The 13,449-nt window shown below is 49.6% G+C and overlaps 1 long non-coding RNA gene across 2 annotated transcripts in view; it reads right to left on the bottom strand.

Annotated features, from left to right (window-relative positions):
- Positions 1–13,449, bottom strand: part of LOC103351369 (uncharacterized) — a 133,511-nt gene that overhangs the window by 58,961 nt on the left and 61,101 nt on the right. For both annotated transcript variants that reach the window (XR_016222137.1, XR_011382371.2), the window contains exon 2: positions 2,363–2,495. This is a non-coding gene — a long non-coding RNA (uncharacterized LOC103351369). The remainder of the gene's footprint in view (positions 1–2,362; positions 2,496–13,449) is intronic.

The following is a 13,449-nucleotide window of genomic DNA, read 5'->3' as shown; positions in this document are numbered from 1 at the left end:
CCTAGATCTACTATGTCTGCATTTGGGAATAGCACCCCCTGGAGCTGTGAAGACAGCACCTCCTCCAAGAATGTACATGTGGGCCTGCCTTAACCACTAGGCAATTCAGCCTTCCATAAATGAATGTGTGAGTGGGTAAATACTCATAAGCGAATGATGAAGTCTCTTCATTTGGTCTTACTAAGCAGATGGCGTCTTCAGTTCTGCCTCATTTCAAGAACGCTGAGTGCAGAGGTATCCGTGCCAAGACTGTCCTGATTGAGTTCCAGCAACTTTTTGCTAACTCGGCTTTAGTTCTTGGGAATACATCAGTTGTCAAATTGCCTGATCGGAAATGAAGTGATGCTGGCCTAGTTCCTGTTGGCTACTCTGGATTCCTCCAACTGAGAGGGAGAGCAGTCAGCCCTGTGTCTGAAACACTGAAATACACTTTCAACTGTTACCAAGGATCTCACTCATGTCCTTGATAACATAATTTTCCCCATCCAAGATCTGATCCAGGATCCAGGATGGTGCATTGCATCTAGTTGTCGTTGTCTCGTTAGTCTTATTTAATTCCAAGAACTTAAGCCTTTGTCTTTCATGACCTTGACATTTTTTATTTTTCAAATATAGACCACATGTACTGTTCTTTAAATTTGTTGATTTTTTAAGTTGTGATGGGATTAGCCTATCTACTTCTGGCATGCGTACCAGCAGCTTTCTTGACAGTCATGGAGAGAGAGTCAGTCAAAGGCATGAAGCAGAAAGGTAGAAAAGAGAAAATTAACCTTCACGAACCTCTTGGTCCAGTGGAGCCGGATGTTCCAGTTACAAAAGCCAATAAATTCCCCTTTTTTTGCTTCAACGAACCTGAGTTAGGTTTGTGGCTATTTTGACTTACTCAGACCTCAACGAGTTGTCTTAGACCTCACAGAAAATCAGCAGGACCAAAGCAAGTCTGACCTGAAGGAAGTATCCCAGGGCCACCACGTGACATTAACCACCTTCTCAGTAAGGAGTCAGGGGCCCATAGCAGCGGCTACTTTCCCTTTATTCCTTCCTGAGAGCCTTGCCTCTGGAGAACCCCCGAGGTGCTGTGTACTGGACAGGGCCCAGGGACACGAGAGGAATCTGGTTTATACAGTCTAGGAGTGCAGTCCTTCTCTTCTCTCTGCCTTTGTCCCTTCTCCAGAGCCTGCCTCCCTCTTCTCTGCCCATCAGCTTGCAGTCGCTAGCGATCCTACATCCCTTTACCATTTACCTAATTGACCGCATCACTAGCTTGTTCTACAAGTGCAGGTACATAGAAGCTTTAGCCTCTGGAAGAGGAGCAATGGAGTAGGTGCAGGCAGCTTTCACTGGAGGCATGTGGCCAATCCATCCTCCTGCCTCGAACACTGAACACTCTTCCTGCTAGATATTGTATGTGACGACCGGATCTGACCAGTTCCTCCAAGTTCACACTTCCTTGGGTTATCATATGCTACATTTATCCACATATGGAGGGTGTGTTATTTCCTGGGGCTGATGTAACAAAATCCCACAGACTGGTTGTCTTAAACTCAAGTGTGTTTTCTTACAGTTCTGGAACCTGGAAGTCCAAGTTACAGATGCAGGCAGGCGTGGTCCCATCTGAAGCCGCTCTCATTGGTTTGCTTCCTTATTTCTGTGTCCTCACCTGGCCTTTCTGTGGGCACACACATGTCTGGGGTCTCAATTTCTACACCAATCAGATTTGATGAGGGCCCCACCCCAACCGCCTCATTTTAACTTAATCATCTCTTTGATGGCCCTGTCTCCATCAGCAGTCATATTTTGAGGGGTTAGAGCTTCAACATACAAATTCAGGAGTGGAGGGGACACCACTGAACCCTTATGAGAAGGAAAAGAATATTATATCAGTTAGGAATGCCCTTGACCTGCATTCAACTTAACCCAACTTAAAAGTATTTAACCGGGGCCGGCGCTGTGGCGCGGGTTAACACCCTGGCCTGAAGCACTGGCATACCATATGGGCGCCAGTTCGAGTCCTGGCTGTTCCTCTTCCAATCCTGCTCTCTGCTATGGCCTGCAAAAGCAGTAGAAGATGGCCCAAGTCCTTGGGCCCCTGTACCCATGTGGGAGACCTGGAAGAGGCTCCTGGCTTCAGATCGGCACAGCTCTGGCCATTGTGGCCACCTGGGGAGTGAACCAGTGGATGGAAGACCTCTCTCTCTGTCTCTACCTCTCTCTGTAACTTTGTCTTTCAAATAAATAAATCTTTTTTTTAAGTATTTAACCAATATAGACACTGAATTATTTCAATTCCCGAGAGAAATGTGGAGATGTTTGTTCCCAGAATGATGCAGTGGCCTATACCAAGGACCACATCTCTCCTTACCTTTGCATGGGCTGCATGGGAGGGCTTTGTCCTTGTACTTGTCACAAGGCGGCTGCCGTAGCTCTGGATAGCATTCTAACAGGCGTCCCTTGGCAAATTATTGGCCAGAATTGAGTCATGTGGACACTCACAGCTGCAAGAGAGATAGAGAAAGTAAACAGCGGTCCAAGAAGCTGGGCTGGATGCAGAGAGGTAACGCAGCAGGCCTGAGGCTGCTCGCCGGAAGGAGACCTGTTTACAAGGTGGGCCCTCGGCTGCTGTCTGGGAGCCTGGATTTGGGGAAAGACCCCACCATTCCCAGACCTGACAAGAGTACTCCCTGTGCTCAAACTGCTTGTGAAAACCATAGCTTCATGCTAAACACCTCTTTTCCATACCAGGTATGTCGGTATCTCCTGGGAAGACACCGACATGATCAGCCCCCAGCAGCAGTCTTGGGGCTGAGTCTCTGTCGAGCTTCACTGGTACAGGACAAGAATTTTACAAGAACTGTCACAGCTTGCACGTGACACTGTGACTCCACCAGGGGAGGACTCAGAAGCTTGGCTCCATCCACCTTGTCTCTCTGCTGATACTGCTTTGTGTGCAGCCCTTCCTTGGGATAAATCGTGGCCGTGAGGATGACTAGATGCTGAGTCCCGTGAGACTCCCTACCGGCTCACTGGATGAGTGAGTCAGGGGTGGTCTTGCAGATCTAGACACAGATAACCTCCAAGGTCTGAGGCCAAATGGGATTCATTGCCTAGGGCCTGGCCACACTGGAGTGCTGTCCGTTGAGAAGAGGAATGAGATGGCTGTGGGAATGACAACAGTGGCTTCAATGCAAGTTTCTAATACCCAGCAGCAGACATATTTACCAGAAGAACAGGATCCCTAAAGCCATCTGTAGGGCTTTTATCACTTGCAGCCAGAGCCAGATCGTAAATCCTGGAGGCTCATTGTACTGCCTTGAGGGGAGGAAGCTCCTGATCCCTGATTTTGGTTGATAGTTCAGTACCACCAGAGAATGAGCAAAAGAGACGACCCTCAAATCCATTTCCACTCTGAAGTTTCTGGCTATTCAACCGCCTTGCCTCCATACGCATGGGAAGAAGAAAATGCAAGTGGTCCCATGCATCTGTTTCCCATGGGGTTGTCAGAAGCATGAAGACATGAACAGAGCTGCAGAGAATGACATGTGGCCGAAGACGACCCTGGAGGGAGATTCTGGACTATTCAAGCCCTTCGCCCACCCCAGTTCTCTTCAGTTGCAATCTGCCCATTTCAATTAACAAATACTCATAGTCCTGCGTCCTTGGGCTGGGGCAGGGATAGATAAAAGTAGAAGGCAGGACACATTCCCTCATGGAGCCTGCTATAAACACTGAGAAGCAAAGCTGGGTGCTCTGAACTGTGCATGCAATGAGACAGGAATGCAGGCGGGGGCGGGGCGGGGAGTGGGCTCCCTGGGGACAGGACTAGAATTAGGTCTTGAGAAATGAGATGGCTTTAGACCAATTCAGGAGTTGGAACTGAACTACACAGCAAAGCAAGGCACCGAAGCAGAAATGAAATCAGTCTGATCAGGGCTCACCAGGGAGACTGGCTGAGGGCTTCCAAGAGTGAGGAGACCGAATAGTGGCCAGTGAATAGGACAAGGCTTGGGAAGGAGGATCTTGAAAACAGGTGAGCAGAAGAACTGGGAGCTTGAACTTGATGAGCCTAGCCAGCCATCTGTCACGGCTGGTGCAGGCTCTTGGACAGGGCTGCAGCCTCCGCCCCGCAGAGGTTTGCAGGGACAGCTGGAGACAGGAGAATCACTAGGGGGCAGCCCAGCCCCCAGAAACGGAGGGGCTGGAAGGGGGAAGAGTCAGAGAACAAAGATGGGCAGGATGGAGATGCATAAATGAAGGCAGGAAGAGCCAGGGCTCAGAGACAAAGCCCAGACACTAGACACAGAGGCCAGGCAGCCTGGCTCCAGGACTTTCTGCCCGGGAGACCCGGGAGACCCGGGCTCAGACAGAGGACGCACACAGCTGTTCCCGATCGCCATGAAGCTCCGCACTGACACCCTGACACCGCTTGCAAGGTTACGAAACTGCTTGGCAAGGCTCCTCCTGGCTTTTTGGAAACCCCTTTGAGGGAGTGTCTGCTTCTCCCCACCCCCTTCCTCTCTCTCTTTCTTTCCCCTTGCCTCTCCTCCTCCCCCTCTACCTTTCTGGCTTCTGAAGACAAAAAAAGCACAGCTTGATGGAGCCAGGCAACATTAGGAAGATTCCAAAACACCCCCACCAGCCTGCTTCCCACTGCCTCATCCCAGAAACATTTGTAAGGGGAGGGGCCTCCAGGGGGGCGCCTCTGGTTCTCCAAACTCCCAAGCTCTGCCAACCAGCTTGGGCAGAGAGCAGATGCTGTGCCATTTAGGACAGGAAGGACACAGCTCGCCATAACAACTGGTGTCCATTGCAGCAGACAATACAGCCTGAACAACTCTCTGTAGGCCCTGGGAGTCCCCTCAAGGGGGCAGGCCTGTCTCTTCTTACCCGTGTGTGTGTGTGTGTGTGTGTGTGTACAGTAACCCGTCTCAGATTAGGAAAGAGTCATTGTAACAATGGACTCCTGCAGCTGTAGATGGGGATTTGAAACCCCAAGCCCTGCCCCCAAACCAGCCTTTACCGTTCACTGAGCCATTGTCACATCAACTAATAAATCCTGATGCCTGGGAAATCCTGGATCTTGGGAATGATCTGATATGGTGGGGAGGGGCGGAGAGGGAGAGGGAGGGGGGAGAGTGTTAGAGGGATAGAGTAGGAGAGGGGGAAAGGGGAAGAGGGGGAGAGAGGGAGAAGAGGAGAGAGGGAGGGGAAGAGGGGGAGAGGGGGAGAAGGAGAGGGAGAGGGGAGGGGGATGGGGAGAGAGAGGGAGAGGGGGAGAGGGAGAGGGGGAGAGGGAGAGGGAGAGGGAGAGGGAGAGGGAGAGGGAGAGGGAGAGGGACTGGTCCTGCCTGGGGGAGCCTCCGATGTATGTAGGCAGAGCTTTCTAATCCCTATCTTACACAGAGGCAGCCTCCCAGAAGGACCGCTTGCTCCAGTACCCAGGGCTCGCCCACCAAGGCTACCCCACAAGCACTGTGCCAGAGGATGTGGATTTTCTCGGAGAAGCCGCTAAACCACCTGTGGCCTTGGCTGCAAGGCAGCGGCCTCTCCCACTTGTATTTACCCAAGGTCGTTTGGTTAAGCTAGGAGTCCTGGGACAGTCCATACCCGCTACACAGGTGATGTTTATGTCCAAACTTTCAAGGAAGTGCACACTGTTGTGTTTTCTTTCCAAAACGCAAGGGTTGGAGGGTGTGACCAGTATCCCCAAAATCACTGCTCTCCCTGAGACACCCCACCCCATACAAACACATAGGCAATGCACCACATAAATACTCAGGCACATATGTATATCAGCATAATCACATTCACCCATAATTACATAGGCTTCCTTCTTTTCTATTTTATTCTTTTTATTATTATTATTAATTACAAAGGAGAAGCAGACACTCTGCAATAGGCCAAACATTCCACAGGCAATATTTTAGGTTTTGTTTTTTGTTTTTGTTTTTGACAGGCAGAGTGGACAGTGAGAGAGAGAGACAGAGAGAAAGGTCTTCCTTCCATTGGTGAGAAAGGTCTTCCTTCCATTGGTTCACCCCCCCCCCCCAAATGGCTGCTATGGTCGGCGCACTGCACTGATCTGAAGCCAGGAGCCAGGTGCTTCCTCCTGGTCTCCTATGCGGGTGCAGGGCCCAAGGACCTGGGCCATCCTCCACTGCACTCCCGGGACAGAGCAGAGAGCTGGACTGGAAGAGGAGCAACCAGGACAGAATCCGGCACCCTGACCGGGACTAGAACCCGGGGTGCCGGCACTGCAGGCAGAGAATTAGCCTATTGAGCCGCGGCACCGGCTGTTTTTTTGTGTGTTTTTTTAAATCTCAATTCCTTAATATAATCAGCATTAGGCAGTTTGGCATGTATTCTTCTCTATCTTTTTCTGCATTGATGCAAATATAAACAGGCAATCATTAGAGGCACTTAGATCTAAAAGTAGGATTATTACTGGATTATTATTATTATCATCACCTTCAACAATTCACATCTTTCATTGAACATGACACTTGGGGCAATCCTTCAGCTCAGGATGCATGGCTCTACCTCTCTGTGATGGCTTCATGCATACACTTACCCATATTCACCTATGCTAACACAGACATGTGTGTCTATAGACAGACACACTCCAACCTTGGGGCTGTTCATACTGACACCGCCCCACCTGTGGCAAGCACAAGGTTACTGCTGTGTGGTTGCCCTCACAGCCACCTTCCAAACCTTACTGGCATGACTCCCAGAAGTGGTTAAAGGCAGTCCACCTGGCCTAGGCTGTGGTCTGAGCAGGCTACTCTGGAACTCCCCCCAGTTCCACTTGGATTTCCAGGGGTGAAACCTGCAGCCTAGGGAAGTGCACCAAGTTCAGGGCCAGGCAAGCCTATCTGGAGGCTCTGAGAGCATGCGGAGGGGTGGGAATTGGTCATCAGAGCATGGCAAGGGGTGTCCTGGAGCTGCAGCAGACCCCAGGCCGAGGGAGTCAGAATTGTGGGTTCTATCCCTGCCTGACATTATCTCACTGTGTGCCCTCAGACAAGCCTGTAGCGTCTGTCTGTCTCTCTGTCTGGGTCTCATTTCTTGGTCCATAAAATGAGGGTACAAGCCTTGATGCTCCTACGATCCTCCCAGCACCCACACCGGGTCGAGTGAGTGACTCCAGCCCCCCCAGAAGGCCCCTGTGGGACAAGTCCTCTCCTAGGATGCCACCTCCGCACCCTCAGGGCTCAGGGCCACAGGGAAGAGGCTGTGCCTGACCAGAGAGGCAGACAGGGGCGCTGCTCTGGAAGCCAGACCCAGGCGTGCCATGCCCAGGCCTGGCAAGTCCTCCCCTCCTCTTTGTAAAGGCAGAAGTGCTCTTGCTGCACAGCGATCACCTCTGTGGACGGGAAGCAAGCCCTTCTTCTGAATTCTCTTACTACGTGGCCTTGGTGCCAGCTCCGGGCACCCTCTGCTTGTCGAGTGAATACTCGTGGGACCCTTCCCGCTGCACAGTGGCTCTTCCCCTTAAGGGCAGCATCTTCTGCTGCTCATTTCTGTATCCCCAGGGACTAGACGACACCAGAGATATTCTAAGTGTGCAGCAAATCTCTCTCTCTCTCTCTAATTGAGGGTGATTGCAGATGTGTCCTAAAAATGATCCTAACACTGGGTAAATGATTAAACTTAGTAGAAAGGTTTCCAAAATTCTATTCCACCCCTCTCCATAACTAATCATTAGTAACAGCTTGGCAACTTGCTTTTATACTAGCATTTCTCAACCGTGCTCTTTTGACATGAAGGGCCTCACAATTTTCTGTTGTGTGATGACCGACAGTGCATCTGGCCTCTACCCACTAGATGCCAGGAGCAGTCCCCCAGCTGTGACAGCCAAAAATATCTTCAGACATTGCCAAATATCCCTAGGGAACAATATCGCCACCACCCCACTGCCGCTACCCTGCATGTCCCATCTCTGTTGGAAACCACTGTTCTCTGTGCACACAGAGTGAGAGTGAAGTGGAGACAACAGGTAACCAGGAGCGAGAGACAAACACAAGTATCAAGAACTATCTAGAACTGGGGCGCATATTTGGCGCACCAGTTAAGACACCCACTCTCCATATCAGAGTGCCTGCTTCCAGTCCTGGCTCAGCTGCCAATCCAGCTTCCTGCTCCCTTGCACACTGGGAGGAGTAGATGGTGGCTCAAGTACTTGGGCCCTGCTCTCTGTGGAGCAGACCAACAGAGTTCTGGGCCCCTGCCTTCGGCCTGGCCCAGCCTTCACTGTTGTGGGCACTTGGGTAGTGAACCAGCAGGTGGAAAACCTCAATCTCTCTCTCTGTTCAAATAAAATGCAAATAAAAAATTTTAAAGAAATATTATTTGAATTAAAACGCCTATTATCTGACTCCCAGTCTTGTGTGCTCCTGGCCCATTCATTTTTTATTTTACTCACCAAATATCTATTAAATACTTCTGATGTGTTTGGAACTACTCATAGATAAACTTTTCATGAACTAATTTTACACAAATACCTACTTTCTCGGTATTTTCAGAGCCCTACAATGAAGGGAGGGAGTAGAAGCAAGTCACGCCCAGATTCGGGCTGCTGCCTCTCAGTCTCCTACAGGCTCACCACTCCCCTCATCAGAGATGAGCAGCTCTCATCTCTGACCAGCACGCCCCATTGGGCTGCCATATTGAACTGGGAGGACAGAAAAAAGCTGGGAAAGAGAAAGGCATCGGCTGGTGCCCGTGGCCTTCCCTGGAAGGCACAGTTGAAGTGAACGCCATCTGGAAAGACCTCGGTTCTAAGGCCTCTCAAATGTCAGTCCCCAGCAAGAAATCTCCCACAGGTACTTCATTTCAGTCTTGCCCAACTGATCTCAGCCTTAACTGTTAACCTGTGCGGTCTCTGAGCAGAGTCTGTGGCCGCCCCCAAATCAGGTTACTGGCACAACCTCTGAGTATTGACCAATTCAAAGATTGCAGTTGAACAAACAACAGGTTAATTTTTAATTGCACTTTGCTGATTGATCAGGCTTCCTCTTTGTCTGATAACCGATAATTACCTTGGGCAGAGGAAGCAGGCAATCCTTGCCCTGCAATGAAAGTCCACCCCTCTGGCCTTCCTGGGCTTAGGCAGGCTTTGCAAAGCAGCACCCAGAGTGTTTCGGCCTCAGCCAAATGTTAGAGAATAGATGAATTTCTGAGTTGGGTGATCCTGGATCAACAAGATCCCCACGGTCCTCTTAAGAATGCGAAGAGGATTATCCAGGGAAGATCCTTGAGATGAGACCTTTAGGGCAGGGATGGGGCCTTTCCTACCGTGGCCCCAGGGGGTTCATAAGTGACCACCTGCTGCAAGATACCCTCACGTTCTGGAGCCAAGGTGGTTCGTAGGGATGACTTGGCCACCGCACTACATGGAGGCAGTACACAGAGCAGCACTCCTACCCCGCCACCAGCCGACGAGCACCTTCATTCACAGCAAGGCCACGCCATCCTAGGCGATGGACCCCAGCACCCCTGTGACGTGCAGGAGGAAAGTGAGATAACTGCCTGTCCAGATGGGCACAGACTAGGGCGTCCCGTCACTCAACACAGAGATCCATCACATTTCTCCCCTCTTTTTTTTTTTTTTTTTTTCAGTTTGCTTTGGGAGGATGTTTGGCTTTTTTTGTGGTTTCAATTTGAAAATCATGATGAATTTCACATAGGTCAAGAAAAGCAACAGCAGTAATTTTTCCCATGTGGAATGCAGCATTTTCTTCTATTGTAGGCCATTTATCTACCCTGTCACTAATTGCAGAGAAAACATTCTAAAACTGCCCTGGGTGGCCTTGAGCCATTTCCCTGTGGCTGCAGGACTGAAATGAAAATGAGAGAAATGAAAAATGTGGTCAGATCCTGAATGAAACCCAAATGGTAGAGACCCACTGGGTGGGGATGCACTCATTTGTTGGTTGTTTTGAATAATTCATTCCAGACCAAACCTGATTGAATATATCTGCATATATATACAGATGTCTACAGTCTCACCAACTAATGTTGGCAAGTAGCTGAGAAAAAAAAGGGGGAAGCTTTGTTTGATGCTCAGAGATGAATGAATGAAATTATAAAAGCCCTACAGAATTTGAACACTGGAAAGAGACGGAGTAACTAGTTAGTAAGAGGGCACTTCTGAAAGTTCGTGGAAATTGGAATTAAAAGATAAGTTCAGGGGTGGACATTTGGTGCAGCAGTTCAGTCGCCACTTGGGACACCTGCATCTCTTACCAGAGTGCCATGTGTGTGTCTTGGTACCTCTGCTTCTGATACAGCATCCCGCGAATGTAACAGGAAACTTGACTCAAAACTCAACGTTGCATTAAGGCCTGTCAGTGATACTTCATAAGACAGATGTTCTGAGACATACCATAGGCTCTGGAGACTTTTCCTCCCATTTTTCTATTCTGGGATCATCAATGTGAGCTTCAGCTTCAGGCCAACCATGAGACAGCACTTACAGGTTCACACTCGGGCCTAAAACACTCAGAGGAAGAAAAGAGACCATGTCTTCACATGGCCTTCCTTAAGAGAGAAGAAACTTGCCCAAGAGCCCTCTCATGTCCATTCAGATCTCGTTGACCAGAACCAGGTCACATGTCTACTCCTGAACCAATCATTGGCACAGGGAACAGAATTTACCTCTGGCCAACCCTTCACAAGCTGGAGGTAGGCTACCTTCCCTCAAGCATGGGACCGTGTGAACTCGGAATAGATTCTTGGATGAACCCAGAGCTTTGTTGGGAAGTGAAGAGCAAAGTGGGCAGACAAAAGCACCCACTGCACCCCGGACCTTCTGCTATACCTAACACTTTTGTGATGGTGAATTTGTGGGTCAACTTGACAGAGAGTCATGGAGCACTCAAGCATTTGGTCAAATGATATTCTGGAGATATCAGTGGGGGTCTGGATGCCAAGAACACTTGAGTGGGTGGGCTGAATACAGCAGATGCCCTCCTCCATGTGGGTGGGCCTCTGCCAGTCAACGGAAGACCTGAACATGCTTTGGAAAATGCTGGGAAGCTCTACTGGATGGAATTCTAGTTCTCCCGTATTCTATTCAGAGCCCATTGGGATTTAGTTCCCTGCTGCTTTCTAGTCTCGTGAACTATTACCCTCTTCTAGCACCTTCAGCACATGCTACTCTCCCGCTAGGTGTCCCTTTCCCATCTATCAAACACCTGCTTAACTTTCACAGCACATCTGGGGCAAGCATTTGGCCTAGTGTCTAAGACACCAGTTGGGATGCCCAAATTCCATATCAGAGTGCCTAGGTTTGAGTTCCCAGCTTAGCTTCCTGAGAATGCACTCCCTGGCCACAACAGGAGATGACTCAAGCAGTCAGGTCCCTGACACGCACATGCATGGACTTTCAGGCTCCAACTCTGGCTTGGCCCAGGTCCAAACCCAGCCATTATAGGTATTTAGGGAATAGCCCAGTGGATGGGAGTGTGTGTTTGTGTGTGTGTGTGTCTGTGTGCATATTCTCTCTCCCCTTCTCTCTTTTGACTAAATAGGTAAAATCGTTTCTGTAGGAATCCTTCAATGAACACTGAGTTCCATCCACACAATCTACCCTCCATCTGCTTACGAGCAGTCAGACTGAGTCCTGGCTCTGCCAGGAACTAACCAAGGAACCTTGAGCTACTGACTTGACTTCCATGCCTCAGTTCCCTTTGCAGAAAATGGGGGGGGGGGGTGTCACATAAATACCTCTCTCACAAGTTGTCATGAGGATTAAATAAGCCTGCAAGAACTTAAAGCAGCACCTGGCACATGGTAGCTGCCCTCTGTGCATCCCTTAGAGAAAGCACACTCTGTACGGTGATAACTCACTGGCCGGCACCTCTCTCTCTCCAACCCATTCATGAGCTTTGCAGAGACACGGATCCATGGTGCTGTTCCTTGAGCCCACCACACTTAGCATGGTATTTGGTACTGGCTATAATCAGCAAGTGCTTTGTGAATGGGTGCCTACATGATCTTCCCGTCTAAGATAATTAAAATTCCAACAAGGTGAAATGAATTGCACAAAATCACATAGACCAGAAGTGCCAGAATTAGGAATCTGGGCCTCCCTGTCTCTGAAATCAGGAGCTCCATGTGGCACCTAGGGATTGTTCCCTACCACGTGAGAGCATTCCTGTCACTCAGTTCCACAAAACTTCATTGAGCACCTACTAATCATGTGTCTGGCTCGGACTTAATCCATGCCTGCAAGGCATCCTGCAGCCTTCTCCTGGACCAAACGCTCGGGCTGACCTCCCTGCCTCCAGCCTCCGGTCCCTGCCACCAGCCCCTCAAGGCACCATCTTGGCCTTACAGACTCCAACAACCATGGCTTCCCAGGAATCCTGTCCACACTCTTGATCAGCCACATGGTAGCTTCATTTATCTACCCAGTCTTGTATCTGACCACTAACGCATTTTGGCTCATCTTAGTATGTGGTCAAGGTTTCTCCTGACCCAGGGCATAACCAAGTTAGAGGTTACATGGTTGCTGATCCAGTCTGAAAGTTACAGGGTTGCTCTAATCATACCTATACGCTAAGCCACATCTGCAGAGCTTGATTCTAGCGGCTTCTGCGGCCATCATTAGGCTTTGAATTGAGCCCAAGTCACAAAGCCACATACTCCTTTCCCAGCAAGTCCTTCTCTGGGGAATTAAGAGGGGTGGGGAGTTTCTCTTGGTCAGTCCAAGGCCACACTCATCAGATTCCTCTCTCTCCCAAACTCTGCAAAAGGATCTTATGCTCCTGTCCCTTCCCACCCGGAGAATCCTGGGCTTCTTATGGTAATGGACCCAGCTTTCTTCAGTGTTGCAAGCCATGGGCAGCAGCAGATGCTCTTAATAAACAAAAGAATGGACATCCCCATTACACCTTTCTCCCAGGACATTAGTCTCTGCTTCTATTTGCCTAACTAGGAGATACCATTTGAGAGATTCTCCACGTACCAACATGACCGACCAGCTGTGCCCATCTCCTCATGGGCACTCAGGCAGCTTCCTCCTTTAAGCCATGTAGGTTTTTTGTTGTTGTTCCCTTCCTAGTAACTTATTCTATAGCCAGCTTATGCCTATCATTCAAGTCCTGGAGCAAGTTTACAACCCAAGTGTATCTCCTGTAAAATTGTGCGTGTGTGTGTGTGTACACATATTCCATTTCTGGATTTATTCATTCATTGAACAAATGTTTACTGAGCACCAACTATGTACCCAGTCCAGGCAGTAAGGATGCAAAGTTAAATGGGCTCCAAACTCTGCTTCCAGGGCCTCCCAAGCCAGAGGATTCTATATTGGTCTGTGTTGGTCAGTGTGACAGTTGCCAATGCCAACAGGCCAGGTGGCACAAAGCACTGCCCTGCCCCACTTGCCCTATTACAGTGAATCTGGTGGATCCTAGACAAGGCTACAGCTTCCATCGAATTGCAGGC

This window comes from Oryctolagus cuniculus, chromosome 15 (genome assembly GCF_051225735.1).
Source record: "Oryctolagus cuniculus isolate XC-2025 breed Fujian yellow rabbit chromosome 15, ASM5122573v1, whole genome shotgun sequence".
Taxonomy (NCBI): Eukaryota; Metazoa; Chordata; class Mammalia; order Lagomorpha; family Leporidae; genus Oryctolagus; species Oryctolagus cuniculus.
This window is presented reverse-complemented; position numbering and strand designations above follow the sequence as displayed.